Below are 15,381 nucleotides of genomic sequence, written 5' to 3'. Positions count from 1 at the left end.
AGGGGGAGATAAAGGGAAGGGAGAGAAAAAAGGGGGGAGGGAGGGAGGGAGGGAGGGAGGAAGGGAGAGAGGGAGAGATTGATTGATTGATGAGCTTTTATTTAGCTTTCTCGGCTATTTTCTTATACAGTTTAACATTTACATTTAACATTTACATATGTAAGATATGCGCTTTTAATCTTCTTTTAAATAATTCGAGCCTATCGCAAGTTTTAATTTCTACTGGCAGGACGTTATACAATATACTTCCTTCATAAAACAAACTTTTCTGTGCACTCCTTGTTTTTCAAAATTGAATTTCGATATTACCCGCTTGTCTTGTTTCTTTATCGCATTTGTTCCCTACTATTTGTAACTTATCTCGTAACTGAATTGGTAACAACTTATTCAATATCATGAAAATAAATAGACATATATTATATTGTAATCTTTGTCTTACTGACATAAATTGCAACGCCTCTAGCATGTCTTCCACTTTGGTGTATCTATCACATTGAAGTATTATCCTCATAGCTCTGTTTTGTACCTTCTGCAGTTGGGTTATCTGCGTCTCCCCCATGCCTATTAATATCGTCGCGCAATACTCAAAATGAGGAGCTATGATTGTCTTATATATAATGCACCTAGTATACACTGATATGTAATTACCTACTCTATTTAAGAAACTCGTTTTTTTACCTATTTTCTTTAACATATAATCACAGTGATCTTGAAATCGAAGTCTGTCATCGATATATAAGCGTGTCGTCTGCAAACATTTTTATATTGCACCCTTCTGGACAGCTTTCGATTATATCATTTATATATATTATAAATAGTAAAGGTCCTAGTACCGAGCCTTGTGGCACTCCGTATTCTGTTGTCAATAATTTAGACCATGTATGATTGAAACGCACTTGCTGTTTCCTATTATTTAAATATGATTTGAACCATTATTTAAATATGATTTGAACCATTCTAAGGCCATTCCTCTAATTCCATAATAATACATTTTTCCTAATAATCTTTCTCTGTCTATTGTTTCAGACGCTCTCTTAAGATCCATGAAAATTACACCTACCATTTTTCCTTCGCTTACTATTAATTTCCATTCGTCAATGACAGTTTGAATCGCTGTTTCACACGAGTAATATTTTCTAAACCCCGACTGATGTTCTGTTATAATATCGTTAGTTTCCAAATACATTTCAAGTTGTTCTTTTACTACTAATTCTAACACTTTCTCAAATATTGGTAACATATTTATAGGCCTATATTCGCTCGCTTTTTTCGCTTTATCTATCTTTGGAATCGGTATTATCGTAGAGGTTTTCCAACCTTCCGGACGGAGACCTTCTCTTAAAGAATTGTTTATTATATTCGCAAATTCCTCTTTTATTACAGAAAAAGTTGTCCTCACTATATCGCTAGTTATTCCCTCTTCCGTACCTTTCTTTTTCGGCAATCCCATAACAATTTTTTCTAACTGCTCTAGTTTAATAGTCACGAAATTTTCCATAAATCCTTTATTTTCGATAATATAAATAATTTTCTTATTTATATTCATCCAATGTTCGATTATATCACCGGATCTAATGACCTTTATAGAGTTTATTATACTATTAATACTTTGTATATAATATAAATTAAATTTATCAGCTATATTGCACTCTTCGATATCGCCTAAAATTTCACAATCTAGAGAGAGAGAGAGAGAGAGAGAGAGAGAGAGAGAGAGAGAGAGAGAGAGAGAGGAGAGAGAGAGAGAGAGCTTTTTATTATGAGTTACAACACACACACAATATCGAAAATAATTTAATAATAATAATAAAAAATCCAAAAAATATTTCATTTATTAGTGATGTGTTCATGGAAAGATCCAATCCTAGGATGGATCGATACTTTTAATGGTCCAGTAGGACTGATGGTTGCTGGCGAAAAAGGATCAGTGCGAGTACCATTAGCTAGCAACAATATTTCAGAAAATTACATACCAGTAGATACTGTCATCAATACTATAATTCTTGTAACGTGTCTTCTAAATCGAAAATCAAACGACACTTTGCTTATGTATGAGTATGTATGAGCTATCAATTGTGACTAGTTTGGAAATAATTGACGCGGTCAGTTCCGAGAACTCAAAAATTTGCATCTAAAAATGCGAAATTTTTCACATTTTATTTTTAAACTTTTAGCTTTCAGATTTCACATATACTTATACTTCGCACGCACACACTCAATGTGCTTTTGGTCCTTAAAGTGGCGACTCGTATCGTACATATTTACAATTCGTATTCAATTAATGACTTCTGTAAGTACACTTTAATAAGAGATAAAATTAATGTTGAGGTGTGTGAGTAAAAAACTGTCACGATTGAAAGACGTATTTTGACAGTTCAAACGTGTCGAGGAGTTAATAGTGTGATATAAAATAATAATCGAGATTATTTTGATTTATTTTATGTACAATACATTAAATTAAATAAAAAAAAGATAAAGAAGGCAAAAAAGATAAACCGAAAAGAAGAAGAGGAAGAAGGAAGAAATAGAGAAAGTACATACTATTACATATGTAAATACTATTATATTATAATAAAATATACAAAAATAATATTATATTATATTATTAATATTATATTATAATTATGTTAAATATCGTTTATATATGTATACACACACACACACACACACACACAAACACACACCAGGTAACAAATTGACGTCATTAAAGGTCAAAATAACGTCATTTGACTTGATTTTAGAACCAGTTCGCTTCTAGACAAACTTCGATTCGCCCTTTGCATTTTCAATTTAATATGGGAAGATATCAAATAACCGTGGCGAAAATTGTTAGTGAGAGATTGTGTTTATATTTGTTTATGAAGAGTTTTATTAATGGTTGCACTATTTATGAACAGTTTTATTGATGGTTACACTGTTTGAAAGCACGTTGTAAACACCTGATTAATACTCTGCTGACATGAACATTTTATAAATACTTAGAAAACTGTAATAGAAACGTTTGAAATTATATTATTAAACGTCACTTAAACATTTCCTAAGATACACTTTGAAAACAGTCATGTAACACCAATTTCAGCGTGCATCAAAACAATCTCATAATATCTCTCAAACATTTTATTTATAAGCAGTTAATAAACATCTCCACAACATGGATCCCTTTTAAAAACAACATTAAACAGTATGAAACACTTCTTAAATATTATAACAGAAACGCTTCTAAATCATTTACAAACACCGTAAACAACTTTTCAAAATATTCTAAAAAAACATAATTAATGTTATTTTCAACATGCCATAAACATATAAGAAGGGAAATACTCATAAGCACATATTTCTAAAGTAATCAAATTTTAAATTCTCTGGTTAACGATACTAGACAAACTAATAAATTGTTTTAATAGACAGCAAAAAATAGGTACTTTAATTATTTCAATTATTTAATTTATAAAAATTATCCTTTTATTATATTACTTACATAATTTACAGAAAGCATTTGAAAGAATAAAAAAAACAGGTAAGCATTTTATTACAAATTAAGTTATCAACCAAACGTAAAATATATAAATGTAATTATAGAAACGTAAATTATATAACATAAATTTTATATTATTACATATAACTGTCAGTGCTAAATTAAGTTTCAAGCAATCTTCATCAGTAAGCGTAAAAGAATAAAAAACGAAGCAGGCATTACAGAGTCTTAACTAGTCTCCGTAACAGCCGAATGGCATGTCACACACATAGTTGCTACATGGTACACTTATAAAAATGCACTGACTTTTTATGTAACTTACGTCGATAAATTTTAAATGGCCATAGCTATCTATTTTTTGAATATGAAAATTTTTTACATTTTTATTTGTAATAAGATTCATCATGCATATTAAGCTGCTGCACAATCAGTTTGACTCCAACTGGAAACTTTAAAATTAATCTAATCACAACCTTTTCCCCAGAACTGATAAATATGTATGAATTACAATTAAGTTTGTTGTTACAATAGCTATTACATGAATATCTTATCCGCTTATAAATCATTCTCTGGTAAGCTAAACAATTATCAGTTGACATATCATTTATCGCAAGTAACTGTTCTTCTTCAGTTGATAATGAACATCTTTCACCTTTTCCTAAAAGTATAATTTCCTCTCCACAACGTATAAAGCAAATAAAGTTTTTTTTTTAAATTTTTTTCAGAAAACTCAATAGTTTTTTGTGACAAAACGAGCTTTGAACACAAATAAGGTATTGAAGTATAAATGAGAAACTTGCGCGCAATTTGTAATACAACATTTGAAGGACTATGATATAATTGCATAAGGTGACGATTTTGACCTTCGTATATGAAAGAATTATGAGTCCATAATGGGCCCCAATTGAGAACACCTTTGCAAATATGTGACAGAAGATGAATATTGTATACCATGTTTTCCTTATCGAAATATTTCTGAAAGAAATACATGTAGCGCAGAAAAAGTTCATGAGCTTGAAATACTTCTTTACGTGTCACTGATTTTTGAAGCAAAATATTAGTTGCTACAGATAACATTGCAAAATGATTTATATGCTTTTTCTTCAGCAGACCTTTTAAACATGGCATAGAATAAAATAATAACCATGCTCTCCACTCGGATGCTTTCCATCTACTTATATCTTTAATAGAGCGAGGAGTCCTTGTTATAGAAGAAGGAGGATGTATCATTAAAAGCCGTTCATCAATCGTGCTTAATAGATGATCTATTCCTACACTTTCTGAGATGTGCCAAAACTTTTTGCGAGTAGATTGTAGAATAAGTTCAGTATGTAATTTAGTTACTCCAAGTAAAATATTATGCATATAATCAACTACAAATCCAGACATAAAATTGAAGTAATGTAATAATATTAATGGTGAAAAACTCTTCACTCCTCTATATTGCCTTTTGCTTTTATTTGTTTCATCTTTTCTCTGAAATGCTTTAAGTAGATCTTCCTTTGTAGACTCCAATGTTCTTTCCTCAGCAGGATGAATTGAAACTGTAAATCTTTGTCCTTTTCGTGTGCGCTCTGATTTTTGGTAACAGAATGTGCAGCCATAGTAGGCAGCAAATGACTGAAAATTTAGCAATTGGTATCTTGCAACTGAATCAGCAATACAACAAAGTGGAATAACTTTACTAACAGTTTCTTGGCCATTGTGAAACCATTTAAATCCTTCTGTAGAAAGTTTATTAGCTTCGTTAATAAACGGTTGAAAAAAAATTTTTTGATTAGGATCTTTGGGTCCTATATACAAGCCAGCAAGTAAGACATATTTATTCCGTTCTGAAATTGGTAATTCATTTATAGTAAAATAAATAGGCCAAAGTGTCTTGTTGTTTAATTTACCTGTGTGAACACCGTCAGTAAAAAAAGAATAAGAGAAATTGTATGGTGAAAACAATACACCTTCTTTCTCAAAGTGCTTCTTGTATTCGTTTCCATCATAGATATCTTCCAAAGCATTTTCTTCAATTTTGTTTCGATTAAACCTATGATTCATCACAGCGTGAACAAAATCATTGTTTTTGGTCAATTTTTGAAGTTGAGATTCTAAGGATATTGAGACAAAAAAATTTGATGAGTTGGAAACATCAATATCAACACCACAGTTTGTGCATATTTCATTTCCTTTCAATATTTCTTTTTTTCCAAGATAGATTTCACAATCCGGACAATAAATATGAAAATATATGTTTTCTTTCTCTCTATCTAACAATTTAAAGTAGCTATACTTTGTTACTTTAATCGTATTATCTCCATAAATAGCGTTTTAAACATTTTTAAAATGTCGGTCTGAGCTTCCATGATAAGTTATGTCTCAATCCAATACTAACACATGAGCATAACATCCGCAACAGCAGTTTTGGTACATGGGCAAAGAGTTTTCTTGTTCATCAGAATTCAATAACTCATCTCTATAAATTCGTCGTGAAAGGTGAAACAATTTTCTTCTTCTACAAGACGAGATTCAACATTTTTCAAAATAGATTCTTCCCTAAGATAATCTGTAACTTTTTCCAGATCAGATTCATCTTCGTTTTTCCCAATTTTTTTAAAAATTTGGAACCCATTTTTTTGGGTTTTTTGTCTTCCCTCTTAAACATTACCCCCCAAAAGATTAAAAAATTTTTTTTTTAAAAAAAAACCCAAAATGAATCAAACCCCTTGGGGCTGCAGGTTTTTTGAAATATTGAAAAAGGGGGGGTTTTGGTATTTTTTTACTATAATTTTGATGTTTTTTGAATTGAAACCTCTGTTGGACGGCTTTTTATTGAAAAAATTTTGAGATGTTTGTTAAGACTTGAGGGGGTTTTTGTACATTCTCCCTGTCTTTCTTTCTTTTTTAAAAAAGTGGAACCCTTTTTCCCCTTTCCCCCCAAAATTTTCATACAAAATATGGAAAAGTTTTTTGGGGGTCAAAAAAGAATATTGACAAAAAAATGTAAGGGGGTTAAAAAAAAACTTTTTTTTATTTTTTTAAGAATTGTAAACCTTACAAAGGAGACCCCCGGGTTGCCCTCTCCATCAATTTTCCCCCCCCTTTTTGAAAACAAATTTTTTTTAAAAAAACCCCTAAAGGGGTTTTTTCCCCCCCAATGCGGTTTAAAACTTTTTATATAAAAAAATTTTGGGGATAAATTAAATGTACGTTAAAGTCAAAAGGACACATCTCAAACAATGCCCTAGGGAAAAATGAATGGGAAAAAATTTTTTTAAAAAAAAGCGAAGTTCCCGAAATTGCTTCCCAACTTTTAAAAAAATTTTGTTTTTTTTTTTTTTTAAAAATTTTAACAATATATGTAAAAAATATCTATTATTTATTTTTTTAAAAAAAAATTTTTTTAAATAAAAATATTTTAAAAATTACCCTGCGCAAAAAATTTTTACCCCCTTTTTTTTTTTTTAAAAATGTAAAAAAAAAAAAATATTTTACATAAAAATTTTTTTTTTTTTTTTAAAGGGTTTTTTAAAACAGGATTTCTAAAGTTTTTTTTTTTTGGAAACTTTTTTTAAAAAAATTTTATTTTTAAATTTTTATTACATTTTTTAAGAAAATTTAAAAAAGGGGGAAAAATTTTTTAAAAAAAAAAAAAAAAAAAATAAAAAAAAAAAAAAAAAATTTTTTTTCAAAAAAAAACTATTTTTCCCCTTTTATGCAGACAAATATAAAAAAAATTTTTATCGATAAAATTTGGAAAATATCCCCCAAAAAATTTTTTTTTCTTTTGTTTTAAAAAATTTTCCCTAAATATATACAATATATATAAAAAAAAAAAAATTAAAAAAAACCAAAAAAAAAAAAAAGAAAAAAAACCACCCCCAAGCCCCGAAACCCCTGTATTTCGTTTTTTTAAAATTTTTTGCACTCATTCAGGTCCCAAAAAGGGGCCCTTGTCAAAAACACGTTTTTTTTTGGGGTTTTTTTTAAAACCTACATTTTTTTTTAAATTTTAAGAAAAAAAATATATTCCCAAGTTATTGACAGACAAAAAATTTCTAAAAGGGCTAACTATACCCGGAGTAGATTTTTAAAAAAAAATTGGGAAAAAAAAATTTTGGGAAAAAGGGTTTTCAACCGCGATTTTTCCTTGTTGGGGTTTTTAAAACATGGATCCTTTACCGAATGAGATCAAAAGCATTTTTTTTTTTTCATTTTGTGTTTACGTCGAAACCTTTTGGGTTTTAAAACCGGGGAAAAAATTTTCCCCTTTTTTAAGAACAAATAGCGTTAAAAACCCCCCTTTTTGGGAAAATTTTTTTATCTTCACAATTATTTAAAATTTGTGGCCCGAGGGGTTACTTTTGATACACACGTTCCCGAGACCGCCTTTTTACCCAAGTCCCCCGCTCTTTCATTTTTTAATTTTTCGTTTGTCGACGCGTTGTAAAAAAATGTTTAAACGTTAAGCCCCTCAAAGGGAAAAAAAGTTTTTTATCCGTGACTTCATTTAAAAATTTGAAAAAAGTCTAATTTGGGGTTTTTGGGGGGTGAAATATAAAGATAAGGAAAAAAAAAAAAAAGTGCCATAAGTAAAAAAAAAGGGTGAATGACAAAGGGGGGGAAGAAATTTAAAATTTTTCCTGAGGATCTAAAAAAAAAAATTTTTTGTATGGCAAATTTTATTCGGTTTTGAACAAGTCTAACGGGAGCAAAAATGGCAAAAAATTCCAAAATTTTTTGGGGCCGTTATTGGCAAAAAAGGGAGGTAAGAAATTTTTTTTTTTTTTTTTTGCGCATAAAAAAAAAATAAATTTTTTTTTTTTAAATTTTGTTTTATAGTATTCTCAATTTGACATAAAAAAAAAATACTAATAAGAAAAGGGTTTATTTTTTTATATGGTTTTTTTAAAAAACAATTTTTTTTTTTAAATTTTTCCCCTGTATAAATTTTTTAAATTTTCATTTTTATTTTTTAAAAAATTTTTTGGGTTTTAATTTTAAATAACACGGTTAAAAAATTTTTTGGAAAAATTTTTAAAGGGGGTTTTTTTTAACATTTAAATTTATATATTCAAAATTTTTTTTTTAAAATTTTCCAAAAAAAATTTTTTTGTTTTTTTTAATTAAATAAAATTTTTTCTGATTTTTTTTTTAATTTTTCTATAAAAATCATTGGGGGAATTGTTGGTAATTTGTTGAGTAATATTGTTGGTTTTTTTTTTTAGTAAAGATTTTTTAAAATTATTAGGGGTTTAAAAAAATTCCCACATTTTTCACCCCTTTTTCGATTTTTGCAAATTCTATGGGAAAAATTTAAATTTAAATTTTAAAAAAATTTGGGGGCGATAACCCCCTTTTTGGCGTTTTATTATTATCAAAACTTAGGTTTTTAAAATGCTAACAAAAGGAAAAAGCTTTAACACTTTATTATGTTTTAAAAGTTTTAATTCAGAGTCTTTTGAAAACCCTGGAAATGTGAGACCTAAATGGCCCGACCCCCCCCAAAATTTTTGATAAGAACCCGAATCCAAAGGGGGGGGGGATCAGGAAAAAAAAAGGCAAGTAAATTATTTTGTCAAAAAAATAAAGACAAGAGGTCATTTTAAATTTTTCCCCTTTATTTTTTTTAAAAACCCCCTTTTAAAACCCCCTTTTTTAAAGGGTTTTTGTTTTTATTTCGGGTACAAAAAAAGGGGGAAAAAAAAAAAACAACGTCCCCCCAAAATTGGGAAATTTGAATTATTTTTTGAGAATAATTTTTTTGCAAAAAAAAAATTCCCGAAACAGATGTTTCAATTTTAAACCAGAAAAAATAAGTCTCATGGGAAAAATTTTTAAAAAATTTAAATGTGAAAAAAACATTTATTTATTTTTTTGTTTTTTGTAAAAAAAAAAAGGGGAAAAAAAAAAAAAAAATTTTGATGGAGATAATACTAAAACAGAAAAATGAAAACTATGAATTTGTTAACAGAGATTCGATCGAGACGAAATCTCTTTAAAACCCCAAAATTTAGAAATTTAAAAAAGGTGAGCAAAAAAAAAAGGGGTTAAATTTCCTTTTTTTAAAAATCAGAAAGGGTTTACATAAAAGGGGGGGTTTTTTTATAAAAAAATGAGGGAAAAATTAAAAAGAAAGTTTGGGAAAAAAAAGGGGGGGAAAAAAAAAATTAAAAAATTTAATTTTTAAAAATATGTTTGGGGGAAAAAACGTTAAAATTTAAATTAAAAACCCAAAAAAATTTTTAAATACGGAACAAAAGGAAAAAGTATCCAAAAATATTTACCTATATTTTTTTTTTCCCATAATTTACCTAATTAATTTTTTTTCCAGAAAAAAATTTTCCTTCTACACTCACTTCGAGCAGAAATTTTGGGCCCAAAACGGGGAAAAAAGGGGGTTTTTTCTTTTAATTTTTTTTCCCCGGGGGAAAAAGGGGAAAAAAGGGTTTTAAAAATTTTTTTTGGGGGGGAAATTTTTGCTGGCTTTTTTTCTAATCATTTCTACTTCCCCCAGGACATCTTGGGGGGGGGGAAAATTTTGGGGTTTCCCCAAAAGGGGCCCCCCATGTTCTGAGTAGGTTTTGGGGAAAAATTTTTATTGGGGGGGGAGCATTCCCCTTTTTGGGGAAACCCCCCCCGGGGGGAAGGCCCGGGGAAAAAAGAAAGGGAAACCTAGGAGCTCCAACTTGGGGAACCTTTTTACATTTTTTTTTTTTAAATTTTTCCAAATGTAAGATGTAAATTTGTTTAAAATGTTATTTTATTTGGCAATTGTTTTAAATCTAATATTAATTTTAAATTTTTAGATCATTACCGAAAGTGGCTTGAAAATTTTTCCCCCTTGGGGGGGGGGGGGAAAATCGTAAAAAACCGTTTTTCCCCCAAAAAAAAAATTTTATCAAATACCCCCAAAATATCTTTTTAAAAAAAGTATTTACATGGGAAGGACGCGTTTTTAAAAAAAAAAACGATACCCTTAGTAAAAAAATTTTAAAAAAAATCTGATTCGAAAAAAAAAATATAAAAAAAGGGGGTCTTGCAACAACTTCAACCCTCAATAAGAAAACCCCCCAAATTTCAAAAACCCCCTCAAAAAGGGGCCCCCACAAAAACAGATTTAAAAAAAACAACGGGGGTTTCAAAACCAACAAACAGTTTTTAAAAACACCCGGAAAAACCCCCTTTTAAAGGGGAGATTCCCTATGACCCCCTTTTTGGGGGAAGGGGGGCCCCCAAGGGGGCCCCCAGCAAAAACCCCCCCTTTTTCTAATTTTAGTCAAAAATTTTTTGGAAATTTTTTTTTGTTTTTTTTTTTTTAAAAAAAATGTAAATTAAAATTTTAAAAAAAAGTTATTTATTTTCCGAAATTTCATAAACCCCCTTTTAGGGGTTTTTAAAAGGGTCCCCCTACCCCCGCCGACCATGTCAAAAAGAAAAACAAGGCGGAAAAAAAAACGTGAGATTTTTTTTAAAGCCATTTTAAAATTTTAAAAAAAAATTTTTTAAAAAAAAACCCCCTTTAGATGCCCGGGGGACTTAAACTCCCAAAAAATATTTTTTTTTTCCCTTTAAACAAAAAAAAACTGTTTTAAAAAAAACGTAAAAACCCCAACCCCCGTCCCGGGTTGTCTTTGTTGCAAAAATTTACTCCGGACGCCCCTTTTCTTTACACGTGACCCCCCTTTTTAATCAACACCTTTTTTGAAAAAAATGTTTTAAAAAGGGTATTGATCAAATCTTCTATTTTTGGGGGGGGAAAGGGGGTTTTTCCGTCTTTTAGTATTTCCCAATCGAAAAATTTTTTTAAAAAACCCCTTTTTTTTAATTATCTGGGGGGGGGTAAGGGGTTTTTTGGTTTTTTGCACATTTTTCAGTAAACCCCTGTCAAAGTCTGAAAACGATGATTTTACTATTGTTGATTGGGGGGGGGAAAAGGGGAAAAATAGTTTTTAAAAATTTTTTTTAAAAAAAATTTTCCAAAAAAACCTTTAAAATTGGGGTTTTATCGAAAAATTTTTTTTTTGAGATTTTGGGGGCTTAAAAAATTTTTTTTTTTATTTTTTTCCCCCCCTGTGTCACCAAAAAAAATGAAACCCCCCTAAAAAACCCCCCGGAACCCCCTTTAAAAAAAAAAAATTTTAAAAAATAAAATTAAAGTAATAATAAATTAATTTTTAAAAAAAAAAAAAGTATAAAAACCCTTTTTAAAAAAAAATTTACAAAAAAAAAATGTAGTTTCAAAAAAATTTAAATGTAAATCATACATTTTTTAAATTTTCTTAATATTTGCCCAAAAATTTTTTTCCCCCAAAAAAAAAAAAAAAAAATTAAAATTTTACCCTTATAATGCGGGGGAAATTTTTTTATTTTTTTTTTTTGTATTCTCAAATTGCAATTTTTTTGAGCAAAAATTTTTTGATGGGGAAAATTTTATCTCTTTTTTTTACTAGACTGTTGTGTTAATTTTTTCCATAAAAAAAATAAAATTCACATCTAAGAAACTTGTATAATAAATGTATAGGGAATTTGTTTTTTTAAAATGAAAAAAAAAATTAGAATCATTAAAAAAATTTTTGGGTTAATTAATTTTTTTGTTTTTTAAAATTTAAAATTTTCCCCCTTATTAGGAACAGTATAGAAAAGATTTTTAAATTTCATTTTTAAACATTTTAAAATTGGGAAAAAAAATTTTAATTGATAAATTTTTTCCCCATAAGGGAAATTTTAATTTTGAAAAAAAACCCTTTTTAAAAACAAAATAAACAAAAAAAAAAGGTTTGAAAAAAACATTGAAAAAAAATCTATCACTGAACCAAAAAAAGGACTTTTTAAAACACTTTGTAAACTATTACTGGGGGTTTTTTTTTAAAATTTTTTTAAAAAGTTGGAACTTTTTTCAAACATCATTTAACAAAATAAAAAAACCTCAATTAACACAATTATAAAATTTCTGTTTAAAAAAACCCCCCCCCAAAATTTTCCAAAAAATTCCCCAAAACATCACACAACATTTTAAAAAGCCTATCAAAGGGAAACCGGGGAAAAAAATTTTAAAAAAAAAAATTTCCCTTTTTTAAATTTTTCATCTTATAAAAATTAATGAATGTTTTAAAATTCAAATAAAAAAATTACTTAACCCTTTAAAAAAAAACCCTTTTTAAACTTTTAAAAAAAATTATTTTCGCCAGGGGGAAAAAAAAAATTATGTAAAAATTTTTTTAAAAATTTTTTTTTTTCCCTTTTTTAAAAAAACTAAAAAAAAAATATGAAAAAAATTTAAAAAAATTTAAAATTAAAAAAAAAAAACATTCATTTTTTTTACGTTTCCCCTTTTGGGACTTTTTCAAATTAAAAAAATATATTAAACAAAAAAAAATTTTTAAAAAGTTAAAAAAGTATTTTTCGCCTTTTTTTAAAACGGCCAATTTTAATTATAATTTAAAAAAAAAAAAAAAGAAAAAATATTTTGGGGGTGGCGTTTTTTTTTCTTTGTTTTTCCCGGGGAAATTCCCAAAATGTTAATGTAAAAGGGGGACTGGATCTACTTTTAAAATCAAAGTATAACTATTTTTTAGTATAACAATTGTTTTAAAAAAAAGGAAAAATCTTTCAAGTGAAATTTTTAGAATTTTTTTGGGGTCCTTCTCTACTTTTTAATACCCTTTTGCTTTTTTTTAAAAAAAAATGGAAAAAAAAAGCAGCCCAAAAAAAATTTGGGGTTTTTTCCCGGGGCTAACAATAAGTTATTTTTTACGGGGGCAACAGGTTTTTTTTGGGGAAAAATATTTTGAAAAAACTAAATGCGTTTTTTTCCCCGGGTGTTCAAGAAAAAATTTTTTTTGATGGGTCCAAAAAAAGAACTGAGTTAACAAAAGACCGAGAAAATATTTAAACCCAAACCCATAAATTATTTTAAAAGGGGATATTTTTTTTCAAACCATTCTTTAAAAATTGTTTTTTTTCCCTTTTGATAAAAAAAATTTTTTGAAATTTTTTTTTTAAATTTTACAAAAATTAAAAAAAAATTTTAATTTTAAAAATTAAAAAATTTTAAAAAAAAGTGTAGAACGAAAAAATTTTAGAGAAACGTTTTTGAAAAATTATAAAAATTTTTAGATAAAATTTTTAAAAAAATTTTTTTTAACTTTTGCGAAAAAATTTTTTCAGTTAAAAATATTTTCCCCAAAATTCAACAAAAATTTTTTGGGGGCTAAATTTTTTTTTTCAGTTATACGAAAAATTTCTACAGGGGAGCGTCTTCAAAAATTTTTAAAAAATTAATTCCAATTTTTGGGGGATACCAGCAAAAAAATTTTTAATTTATCAGGGCGAAAACAAATGCTGATTAAAAAAAAAAATATAAAAATTCAAAGCACCCTTTTCCGGAAAATTTTTAAAGATATTTAAAAAAACGCCTTTTTTACTAAACCAGACAATGAAGTATATGTTCTTTTCCCCAATGTAGAAAAATTTTTAAACGAAAATTCGAGTTTTATTCTACATTCGAAAAAATTTCCCAAAAAAAAATTTCCCCCCTTGGGTTTTTTTAAGTGAAAAAACTTACACGATTTTTTTTTTTTAAATTTTCGAAAAATACGTAATTGTCTTTTTTAAAATTTTTTTTGAAAATGTTTTTCATAAGGGGAAATTTTCTACTTAATTTTAAAAAAATGAAAAAATTTTTTTTTTTTGGAAAAAAGCGAAAATATCGCCCAAAATTATAATAATGGAAATTAAAAAATAATTTTACTTTAAAAAAGGGGTTTAAAAAATCCACCCCCATTCCCAAGGGGGGTTTTTTAAAAATTTTTTGGTTTTTAAGTTGTTCAAAATATTCCCAAAAAAACCCCAAAATTTAATTAAAATTTGGAAAGGGGAAGGGGTGCCTACAGAAAAAAGGGCTGAATTTGTTTTTCAAAATTTTTTTGTAATGTTAAAAAAGGGGGAAAATCGAACAAAAAAAGAGACATCATGTAAACGTGAAAAGGGGAACATTTCAGCAACACAAAATCATTCGAGTAATTTATCAGTTTCAGCAAAAAAAAATTGAATTCGATCAAAATTTTTGAGGATTTTGCCTTTTTTTGCAAATAAAAAAACACGTAAAAAAGAGAAATCGGGAAATTTTTTTTTATTAAAAAAAAAAAAACGATTAATTTAAAAAAGGATCCCGACAATCTAAGAATATCTACGACAAAAAAAAAGGCGTTTGTCCCCAAAAAAACCGTCAAGAGTTTTTTACGTTTTTTCAACCACACTTGTTCGTTTTACATCTTAAAATTTAAATTTTATTTTTATTTTAAAGTATTTTTTGTTTCTTTTTATTTTTTTTAAATTTTGGGTTAATGAAGTAATTTTTTTTTTTTGTTTTAAATCTCGTACTGTATTTTCTCTATTTATATCGATCACTTGATAAGGACTCAAAAAAGGGTGAAAACGTTGTGTTTAATAAAAAATTTTGCCAGTACGTCGAGAGAAGTTTCTTACCTATAAAAATAAATTTTTTAAAAAAATTTAAAAAAAAAAAATATTTCATGATCGCCCCCCGGAAAAAAATTTTAAAATTTATTTTTTAAAATTATGAGCATGCGTATTTTTTTGCTTTAAACCCCTTACAATTTTAATTATAATGAATATTCAAGCGCCTGCACATATTTTGATAGTGTCGGGGAGCCCTATAACAAATAACTCTAAATTCATCATAACCGGTTTATCTACAGTCGAAGTTTTCAGCGCACATACCTCTTGACATGGTTTCTTTTGAAGTAAAATTTCCAATCTTAGGAAACATAACTACGAAAAAGTCCCACACTCGTGGGGCCCTTTTGCTTTTTTAAAATGAATTTTCAAGTACTTTCCAGCCTGTTAGCTTTTCACACGTCATAAGGTATGAAAAGCAGCTTTGATCGACCCTG

At 27.8% G+C, this 15,381-nt stretch overlaps 1 pseudogene; it reads right to left on the bottom strand.

The window, feature by feature from the left end:
- Positions 1-3,858: 3,858 nt before the first annotated feature.
- LOC146722920 (uncharacterized) lies at positions 3,859-5,919 on the bottom strand (annotated as a pseudogene).
- Between the last annotated feature and the right edge of the window lie 9,462 nt (positions 5,920-15,381).

The sequence above is a fragment of the Nylanderia fulva genome, unplaced genomic scaffold, assembly GCF_048542155.1.
Source record: "Nylanderia fulva isolate GAGA-0341 unplaced genomic scaffold, ASM4854215v1 Scaffold254, whole genome shotgun sequence".
Lineage (NCBI taxonomy): Eukaryota > Metazoa > Arthropoda > Insecta > Hymenoptera > Formicidae > Nylanderia > Nylanderia fulva.
Note: the sequence above shows the minus strand (reverse complement) of the source record. Positions and strands in the feature narration are given on the sequence as shown.